Genomic DNA, 10,933 nt, shown 5'->3' on the forward strand with positions numbered 1-10,933 from the left:
CGCGCAGGAACCCCAATACTGAGATGATGACATGACCTTCTCGTAGGAATCGAAGGCTTTGACAATTTGCGTTCGAATTTCCCCTCTCTCTGTCGTTTCGTTCGAACCGAAATGACGCAAGCTATACGTGGAAGTTGTCTGACAGGACGAAGTCCTGTGTTCTGACATGCGATGTGTACCTCTTCTCCCCAGTGTTTACCACACTGGATTCCTATGACCTAAAAGTTGGCATTGCAAAAACGTGGTGATGTGATGTTCAGTATGTGTCAATCCCCTCGGTTCCTTGTTACGGTCTGGTGAGCATTGCCTACCTGCGTTGTCATATTACCCACCAATTCTTCGGACAGTGATTATTGACTTACAGAAGTTTACAGTAACAGGTAACATAATCCGAGGAGCAAGGCTTCACAGAGGAATCCGGTCTTTCCACTTGATATACCAAGCGTTGGGGTCAGACCCATTTGAAAAACGGAGAGGCATTTCTTACAACGTCTTTTGCTGATACTGAAGTGCCCCTACGAAATAAGTTCTGTTTTCCGCACTGGCCTGTTGAGCTAGTGGTCACACAGTAAAGGTGAATTAAATTAATCTCGACAACTACTGCCCTTTTTAGACGGATTTTATGGCCCTGAAAAGGGCCGTTTTGCCGACGGATTCGGCAGCAGACGTGTGTAGGCAGTCTAACCGCCGAACCCGTAGAGAGTCCTCCCCTGCCTCTTCAAGGCGTATACCACGTCCATGGCCGTGACTGTCTTCCGCTTCGCGTGCTCGGTGTATGTTACAGCGTCACGGATTACGTTCTCCAGAAAGACCTTGAGAACACCTCTCGTCTCCTCGTAGATGAGGCCGGAGATACGCTTTACGCCTCCACGTCGGGCGAGACGACGAATGGCCGGCTTCGTGATGCCCTGAATATTATCTCGGAGAACCTTCCTGTGGCGCTTCGCTCCACCTTTGCCAAGACCCTTGCCTCCCTTGCCGCGTCCAGTCATGTTGCTCGTGTGACGAAGGTTAAAAGTGATCTCGACGGCGACGGCGAAATCGAAAATCGAAAAATCGAAGGAGAATTGGGAGGAAAATTTAAAAGGTACGCAAAACGCGTCCTTGCAAGGGGTTGGGGGCTGTACAAAACTAAATATGTGAGCTCCAAGCCTGTTGGCCACTAGTCTCACTCCGGGTTACGCTGCTCCCCTGAAGGAGCTCTAGAAAATTTTGAAGGGGAAGCCGAAATTGGACGTAACCTCTTAGGTACGGCGGGTCATTTTTTGGTTTATATACTAAAACCCGCGGACCAATCACATTACGGAAGGGGCGTGGCTTCTCAACGGGCGAAGACATAAATACCCCTCTTGGGGGCAGCGGGCGCGACTGTATTGCGTCAACTTGGGTTGCGAGGACTAAGGAGTAAGCGATGGCACGTACGAAGCAAACTGCGCGTAAGTCCACGGGAGGCAAGGCTCCACGAAAGCAGCTGGCAACGAAGGCCGCTAGGAAGAGCGCACCGGCTACTGGAGGCGTGAAGAAACCCCATCGATACCGCCCTGGTACAGTTGCTCTTCGCGAGATCCGTCGTTACCAGAAGAGCACCGAGCTCCTCATCCGCAAGCTGCCTTTCCAGCGCTTGGTGCGTGAAATCGCTCAGGATTTCAAAACCGACCTCCGTTTCCAGAGCTCAGCCGTAATGGCCTTGCAGGAGGCAAGCGAGGCATACCTCGTCGGTCTCTTCGAGGATACCAACCTTTGCGCCATCCACGCCAAGCGCGTGACCATTATGCCCAAGGATATTCAGCTGGCTAGGCGCATCCGCGGCGAGAGGGCTTGAATTAACAAAGGTACTCCTGCCCGCAAAAAGGCCCTTTTCAGGGCCACTAGTTATTTCTCGGAAGAGCCGGTTGTACCGTACTCCAGGTCTCGTTCCTACTACCCTCAGTTCAAGGTCACCTCAATAATATAAATGGTTTCTCCCTTTCCATTCCTCACCGTATCAGCATTTTCCCACAGCCTGTTTGACAAATATCGCAATGTATCCTATAGGTTAATAAACAATTTTTTAATAGAACGATGGATAACAAAGTTTCTTAGGAAAATTAAAAAAAAATTTCACAGTTCTATAATATTGCACATTATATATATTTACCAAATTAAGGGTTAACGCCGCCGGGACGAGTGATCCTCCGTCCGACCGATCACAAGCGCCAAGGCTCAAAGTGGTCCAGAAAGCAAATCTAGCTGGACTAAAAATGTGACATATTTCCATGAAACTTCGCACTATAGTCACTACTGTATAAGAGGAGAAACTACCCCTTTATAGACGATGCGTTTTGACAAAAATTAGTGACTTGTCTCATATATAATATATTGTTTTAATGAAACTTTACACAGTACTTACATGTAGCTCGTTTATACTATATTGGATACAAAATGTGATTATGATTGTATAAGAGTAGCTACTTGTCTCCTATCTAACATTTTTTACTTTCACGAAACTATAACTGTGACTCATTATTTTCGATAGTACAGACGTGGTCTGCTTAGGAAAGGACAAGCGGAAGACTGTGACCTTTGTGACCTCGGGTGGGTATTACGATAACATTTATAACCGTCACCCTGATAAGCATCCGAGCAGCTTATTTCAAAAAGGAGTTTGAATACAAACAATTCCTTCAATCTACTACGATTATTACAATATCTGATTTCATTAATCTCCTCTCTTCTTTAGCAAAATATAAATTACCTTCAATTGGTCGATTCAGCAAACTTGTTCATAAAACTTATCGCTATTGCGTCACGTTTCGCAATTTTTCTAAAGTAAAAACAAAAACACGAACAAACGCCTACTCCTTTAACCTCATCGCTCTCTTATCTCTAGAATCCCGGGGGGTAGAGAACCTGAATTCTCTGTGGTGTGAAACAAAGCAACCCGCAGGAGCAATGACACGTTCAATTGTCCTAATAATAGAAAAAAAATTACACGTCATTTAGTGTATTCAGAACATTTTTACAGGACCGTGTAGGATATTCACTCTCCTGTCGAATAGTTTCGGCGGCTGGTAGGCGATACGCATTAATTAAAATAATACTTGCGTACCTTGTTCAGGACAGTGACTGTGCTACTTTCTTTCTTTCTTTCTTTCTTTCTTTCTTTCTTTCTTTCTTTCTTTCCTTTATTTGTAGCTTATTGATGACACCAGATGCCATAACGGAAATGCCGTGATGGTATGTTTGTTTAATATTCAAAATCAAGTGACAGACGCTATTTGACTTTGCGGTGGAGGGGATAGGGACCTGATCTCGGATGTTCCGAGAGATGCCGGCGCACAGTTGTCCAGAACGCAAAACTATGTAAGAAAATCAACTTCATCATAACCGAAGTTTAAGTAATATCTAGGCTTAAACAAAAGCTAGGCATTGTGCACAACAGCATACAAAACATCAATATCAGTAAGAGGTGGGACAAAACATGAGTTTTTTTTTTAAAGTCACGCTCTTCAGTTGATTTTTGTTCGTGGGGTCAGTGGCTGTTTTATATTGTTAAACCTTCCCTTATGGAGGTCATAGGACAAGATGTGTACTTTCATTTAATACGCGAAAAGCAATCTATAATACGTTAGCATTCATTTAATTGGCACGTTTACTGAGATTTGTGCAACTAGTTTTTTTTTTTTTTTTTTTTTTTACGACATATTTAACAGGCTGTGCATTACAAGTAAACCTGAGTTAACTTTCAATTCTTCTACCCACACATTAATCAAATATTAAACTCTATACGGCTTAAAATTTAGCTGCTACATCCTGCAAACTTAGATGTTATATTCATCTCTTGGTGGCGCTTTACGAATTCGACAGCAGCCACTTTTCAGAGTCTGGATGAAGGAGCTTAATTTCTCCAAGAAAAATTCAACACTTCTTGAACATATAATGAACAACTAAATTATGGAGTATATCCATGAATCTAGCATTTTGTTACCAACTGCGAAAAATATGGCAGGCTAGTCATCTTTTAGGAGCATAATTTCTATTAAAACATTAAAAATTATCAGAAAAACTAATTTTTCCCTAATTCCCTAATTACACGAGCATAATTCGTTTTTGCATAGATGCGTATAAAATTTCATGGAAATATGTTACATAGGGGAGAAATTATTAACTCTGTATAAATGTAGCCTCTAAACACAAGAAGTAGATTCCCATATAAAAACCATTATCTGAATTTATGCTACCTGTAACTATACTGTGTGAAATATAATGTAAATATTTCAGTTAAGATAGAAATTATTAATTTAGTCTATAAAGCACTTCCGATACAACTCTTCACACAATAATAATAATAATAATAATAATAATAATAATAATAATAATAATAATAATAATAATAATAATAATAATAATAATAATAATAAATAATTCTGAGCTTCAGTGCAAGAACTCTTTAACCCTCACACAGCTTGTTCTGAGAAAAATCAGTATTAAAGAAATTTATACACATTAAACAAATTGTAATGCTATATGTTGTCATGTCTCTTCTATCCCTCACGTGGAAACTTAGGCTTACACAGCAGCAAGAATAAGATAACAACGTTATTATCATCTGTCCTTTTATGGCTATACAGTTTTTGCAGTGAACTACAGAATTATTAACTATTATTATTACAGACCTGTTATTTTTTTCACTTTTTTCACACACACACACACACACACACACACACACACACACACACACACACACATCTATTATACTAAACATAAACCCACAAGAGAAAACAATACTTGTATTAACTGTAAACATTTTTCTTCCTTTCTTTATTTTTAGCAGAATCCTCCATTTCACCCTTTATCTCACTAGATGCGCTTCCCGCAGACATTCTTCATTATATGTTTCACACACCACTTCGTAACACTTGCAGCGGTTGACTTTTGTTTTCTTGTCTTTTTCTCTAGGGTATATTGTACATAGTGCTCGGTATCGGTGCTCGTTCACGTGATATTTTACCTTTGTTTTTCTTGCTAACTCCTGCCAATTTTTCTGATATTTCCCGTAGTTGATTGGTCAAGTACTGCGGATTGATTCCCGGTTATAACAAACACACCTACACTACATTCCAATGATTTCTGACTCGTTACTGCACATTTTAGAAACACTGTACGAAAGCACACACAGTCTCTCGTAAATCAACAGGTTACAACAGAGACTTACACTTGCAAACGCGTGGGGATTTCAGAAAATTTCTTACTATTTCAGTACCTTTAACTGTACAACAGATTTTGTTTTCTCGAAAAAGAAAGGTCAACGTTACTATTGACAAAAGACAGAAACGTACGATTACAATACCTTTATTTTAAACAATCTTAGAGGTGGTCTGGGAATTCCTAAACTCACCACGCGACTACTTAACCCTAGACAGGTAATCATCACTGTACTCATGTTAAAGGTAAGCATTCGTAATTTTTACTACTCACATTTTAATTAACTGAAATCAACTCAATATCACACATTTAACAACTTTTACACATTTCGTAGCCATTAGTGTTCATTTAATTTTAAGTTTGTCATAAAGTCTTTACGTTCATGTTATTGTCCTATTTACAATTAGTGCAAACAACAGCGCGATGTTCTCTGCAGAACCCCTTTTTGCAAAGTCCACAAAATGTTGTCATCATTCTCCTCTTCTTTGCAGGACATTTATAGCAAACAGTACGTTCACCATCTGGCTGCATTACCTGGCATTGTTGTTGCACAGCAATGTTCAGATGTTCTTCAATTGTTGCCCGCAGAGATCGGTGTAAAGTAGGACGTGCAAAGCGGTGCTGCATCCACGGTTTTGTCAGCTCTTCACACAATTGGAAAATGAATTGTTTTCTTGATATTGTTTTCTGAGTTCTTCTAACTATAAATTATCCATGAATTTATACTTGCAATATTTAGCATGTTGTAAAATATTGCTAGTGGCCAGCGCCTCGTCTTTCTATTGCAGGAAAGATTGTGGCACATTTGACATAGTGTATCTACACCACCTTTAGTCCCATTGTAAATAATAATAATAATAATAATAATAATAATAATAATAATAATAATAATAATAATAAAGGCTTTACATATAACGTGTTGCTTACTGTTGTCATTGCAGTCCACGTCGGTGGGGGTGGGGGGGTTTCTTTCTCCTCCTCCTTCCTCTAGAAAGAGCAGTTACCAGGGTCTAAGGAAGTGAATGCCCTTTTCTTTCTGGGCTCATCCCTACATTTGTCTTAGCTCCTTAGGGAAAACCACGGAAAACCCTCAGGCTTGCGAATAGACTGAATGAATGAGAGGAGAAACTTTAAAGGTACGTGAAAACACGTCCATGCAAGGGAGTTGGGACTGTGAAAAATTGAATATGTGAAATCCAAGACTGTATTTGCCAGGCGAGCAAAGAAGAAGAAGAAGAAGAAAGGCTTACGTATGACGTGTGGCTTACTGTTGTCATTGCAGTCCGCGTCGGCCAGCGGTGGGAGGGGGGGGGTCAATATACCTGCACATATCAGTTCAAATTATAAAAACCTCTTAATGCTACTGCGGTACTATTCCATTGCCGAACACAATATGAAGAAATTAGCAGATCCCTGAACTGAACTCTTATTACTCTGAAATTACCGCGCAGTACAATTATAGCTATGACGCATTGCAAGCGTTAGTCACCATATCGATTTGCTAAGCAAATTTTATCCCTTTAGAGCATGTCCCCCCCCCCCTCCTCCTCCATATCAGCCAACAACATACTGGATGAAGAAGACTCCTGCAAAAGGGACGAATTAAGATTTAATTTTATTTTAATGATAGACTAACATTGCAAAGTTCCAAAATAATTTTTTGCATTCCTTCATTACACTAGTCGTACAAAATTGCGGTCGTATCTCGTACTATCTATACTAATAATAAATCTGTAGCCGAAATTTTTCTGGTAAGTTTCGATTTTCCAAAAGTAATTGGTCCTAACATATATAATTAACCACCCTGAAACCGAAAATCGCATTTTTGAAAATTTTGTTTGTATGTCTGTCTGTATGTTTGTTACCTTTTCACGCGATAATGGCTGAACCGATTTATATGAAAACTGGAATATAAATTAAGTTTGTTGTAACTTAGATTTTAGGCTATATGGCATTCGAAATACTTTATTTAAAAGGGGGGTTATAAGGGGGCCTTAATTAAATAAATCGAAATATCTCGCTTACTATTGATATTTGAGAAAAAATGTTACATAACAGATGTTCCTTTAAAAATGATTTCCGTTAAGTTTTATTTTTTTACAACATTTTGATAGGACTGATATTTAATGAGATAAATGAGTTTTAAAATTAAAATAACGCTATCTAAGACGGTGCAATGAATTAAGAACAAATGACTTCGTCTATAAGGGGCCTTGGACAACAACAATCGAAACAGGGGCCTTGGACATCAACAAACAATCGAAAGCTATTAAACATAGCCTACAGGGAATGTTTCTGTGTTTGTATGAAGTAATATCACAAGCTCGTAAATTAACTGATTTGTATAATTAGTTATTATTTCACCATTGGAAACTGTAGTTTCTCTAGATGGACATAATGCTATAATGTTATTACAGTAACGTCTGAGTAAATCGAGGACAGGTAAGATTAAAATAGCTTCTTATGCACAGAAAATTTGATAGGCTATTTTGTACATTCGTTTTCTGTATTTCTTAAAATAATATTTATGTACACGCATTTTAATCTCAGAGAATTAACGAACAACGAGAGTGTATTGATTTAGTATGCAGTAATAGTACTTTAGCTTGGCAATCCATTATTTTAATAATTCATATTTTAACTATGCTCAATTGAATCGTGTTAAAATACATAAAATATATATGCAATAAATGCAGTGCTAAAAAAAAATTGGGTAATATGCGAAGCAGATTATCTTGCGCTGTTGTAAAAGTTGTTCCATGGATCAGTCGTCCTATTTTAATTATGTAATTACTTTATATTTATTTCTAACAGGTGGAGCGGAGCGAACGGGTACGGCTAGCTAACAATAAGTGAGAACTTACAATACAACAACGACAACAACAACAACAGCTGATAATCTGAAAGGGAACATAGTAATTTGGGGTGAATTAAAATGCAGCTTCCATTCGTTTAAAATTTCTTTAAATTTTAACTAAATATTAATGTAGATATTACCTCTAAAGGTAAATGGGGGCATGTTTCACAACGCTAACAAATTACAAATTAACAATATACAATTAACAACGGAAATATTACATATGCTTGTTAACTGTGTTTCACAATGCAATCTTATTCACTTGTATGTTTTAACGAACTTTACAAAATCGGCGAAACAAACTTACAAATACGCATAATTGGTTGAACAAAATCGCCAACGACAGTTTACAAAAATCACTAAGGATCAGAGGTAAAGTAGCTGTAATTTTAGAACTATCGATGGACATGTTTATATTTTTTTATATATATTTTATTTAGATTTTGCTACATCGGCGACAACGGAGTTTCGCGGCATGCAATTGGTCGAGCATACCAATGCATTAATTAGCCTACGACTTAACTGACGAAAGTTAGCGCGAAATTCATTCAAATAATTGATAAATAATGGATTTGACCCACGTAGTTATATGCAGTTGATAGAGCAGCTAACATGTCCATCCATTAAAATCAACTTCGCTCTCTGCTGGTCCATCAGTATATTTTATTGTTTCATCCATAACCTCGCCAACATTAGGGAACCCAGCAGGAGGAGCATAAAAATCCTTTGCCCGAGTAAGCACATTCGGTGATCAATAACCCGCCTCGAGTTTTTTCAATCTTGTAACAACATCAACTACCATGTGTGAACTTTTGCACACTGTAATCTTATAAATTCCGTTCTTATCTGCTAACGCAGGGAACTGAGAGCTACTATGCAACCAATGCAGTTCTCGCTTTGTGGTTAGGGCACCACTTTTCCCTTTCAGATGTTGCATGTGATGTCCCATATCTTGTAGGAGAGATTACAGCGAAATGGGATTCGGAACGACTTCAGAATACTGCGTAAGTAATGCCGACATTGCATTATTAAGTGATTGGTTTTCGGTGCAAAGTTTTTCTTCTTTAAGTGCGAGTATTTATTAAATACGTTCCTCGTATATAAGAACTAACGCGGTATTCTGAAGTATAGCGCGGGATTCATTCGAAACCTTTCATTAATATTCGTACAATGATACGAACGTGGCCGGAAAATTCTACGTTAGGCCTAAATGCAAAATCTTCGTCTGAGTCGCTAGAACTACTCAATAACATCACAACTGCTTCAGTGTAATTCTTAATGGTACCCTGTTACTATAAAATTGATTTTATACATATGTGTTTATTTTTTTCATTCACAATTAGAAGCTATTTCAACAGGGCTACTGTAGAAAATGTGCTAACTTCACTAGTAAAGTTTAGTTTACACGTTTGTAAAATTACTCCTTCGTTGTGAAACAAACATATCACTTGTAAAGAGCGCAAAATTTCATTCGTAAAGATTTGATTTCCTTTGTACAGTCCACCTTTACAAACAAAGATTGTGAAACAGAAGTTTACAAACAGAGTTCACAATTTCCAAAGATTGTAAACTTTGTGAAACACCCCACTGGTGAATCAGCACGCCGAGCTCGATCGAAATACAACCAGTTACTATTATTTCCCTATCGTTTTTTGACATTTGATTCCGCGTCCTACCTCTTTCATTCGTTACTAACCAACAACGCCAATAGCAGAAGGTAACGCAAAAACAGTCACCGGTTCCCCGATGCATGGCTTTCTCTCTCAATGTCAACTGAGAGTTAAAAATATTCATTATAATATGCACTTTCCACTCACTCCTCAGAATGTCTTCTTTATTTTTATTTATTTATTTTTTAAGATATGTGAGCTACGTACTGTATGTCTGATGTTTTGCCATCGTACATTCAAATATTTATATTCACTGTACAGTACAGCGAACTGTTTATACTTACTGTACATGCTATAACTACTTCTCCCAACTCCGCTATTGCTATATTTCCTAAACTAAACGCTGATATTGAAATAACGCCTGGTCTGATAATGCAGTCTGTTTAAATTTCTACCGACCAAGTTCTGCCCTTCATCATGGGAAAACAACGAGCTTCTTTAAAGGATACAACTACTAGGACAGAGATATTTTCATTATGGAATTTGTACTACCCACTGAAATGTAGTAACTAATGGGATTTTAATTAGCCATATATGTACAGTATATTACATTCTTTACCTAAAATGTCTCTAACTTCTAGGGAGAGCGCGAGGTACGTTCACAATCCCCTGAATACATATTCCCTTCTTCGAGAAAACGCAGAGAAGTGAACCGTCTCATATGAATATGCTACCAGTCATAAGTTTCAATACGGAGCTGCAAGTACTTAAGAATTATCAATTACTCTACAATTATGCAGCGGCGTCATCATCCAAGCTATAGCTGGAATAGGGAAGGGAACATAATATCCCATAAGTCTTATTAGAACACGCTGGAAATAGTGACGTAAAAAAAAAATCGCCAACGGCACGTGGTGTTCCCAAGCGGTCACCCATCCAAGTACTGACCACGCCCAATGTTGCTTGACTTCGGTGATCGGACGAGAACCGGTATTTTCAACATGGTATGGCCGTTGCCGATGAAACTGCGTAATCTGTAGGCACTTGAGGACGATGGGATTGGGGTGCACTCGATAAAACCTGCACTCGCTCACACACACACGTAAACTGCCTGCTTAGACTCTGTACCTAAATTACCAAGCTCGTTGGATGTCATTGGGATAGATGATAAATCTATCTATCAACGGCAGTTTGGTTACGTTTCAACGTCACACACTGCTGGATTGACACGGGATTAATAAAACAGCTAGTCGGCATTCTAAGTTAAGCCACAGGTGGATTG

General features: G+C 38.6%; 1 non-coding gene across 1 annotated transcript; it reads right to left on the bottom strand.

Annotated features, from left to right (window-relative positions):
• Positions 1-10,550: 10,550 nt before the first annotated feature.
• LOC138706848 (5S ribosomal RNA) lies at positions 10,551-10,669 on the bottom strand. The gene has a single exon (XR_011334095.1). It is a non-coding gene; the product is annotated as a 5S ribosomal RNA (ribosomal RNA).
• Positions 10,670-10,933: the final 264 nt, after the last annotated feature.

Source organism: Periplaneta americana, chromosome 9 (genome assembly GCF_040183065.1).
Source record: "Periplaneta americana isolate PAMFEO1 chromosome 9, P.americana_PAMFEO1_priV1, whole genome shotgun sequence".
NCBI classification, from domain to species: domain Eukaryota; kingdom Metazoa; phylum Arthropoda; class Insecta; order Blattodea; family Blattidae; genus Periplaneta; species Periplaneta americana.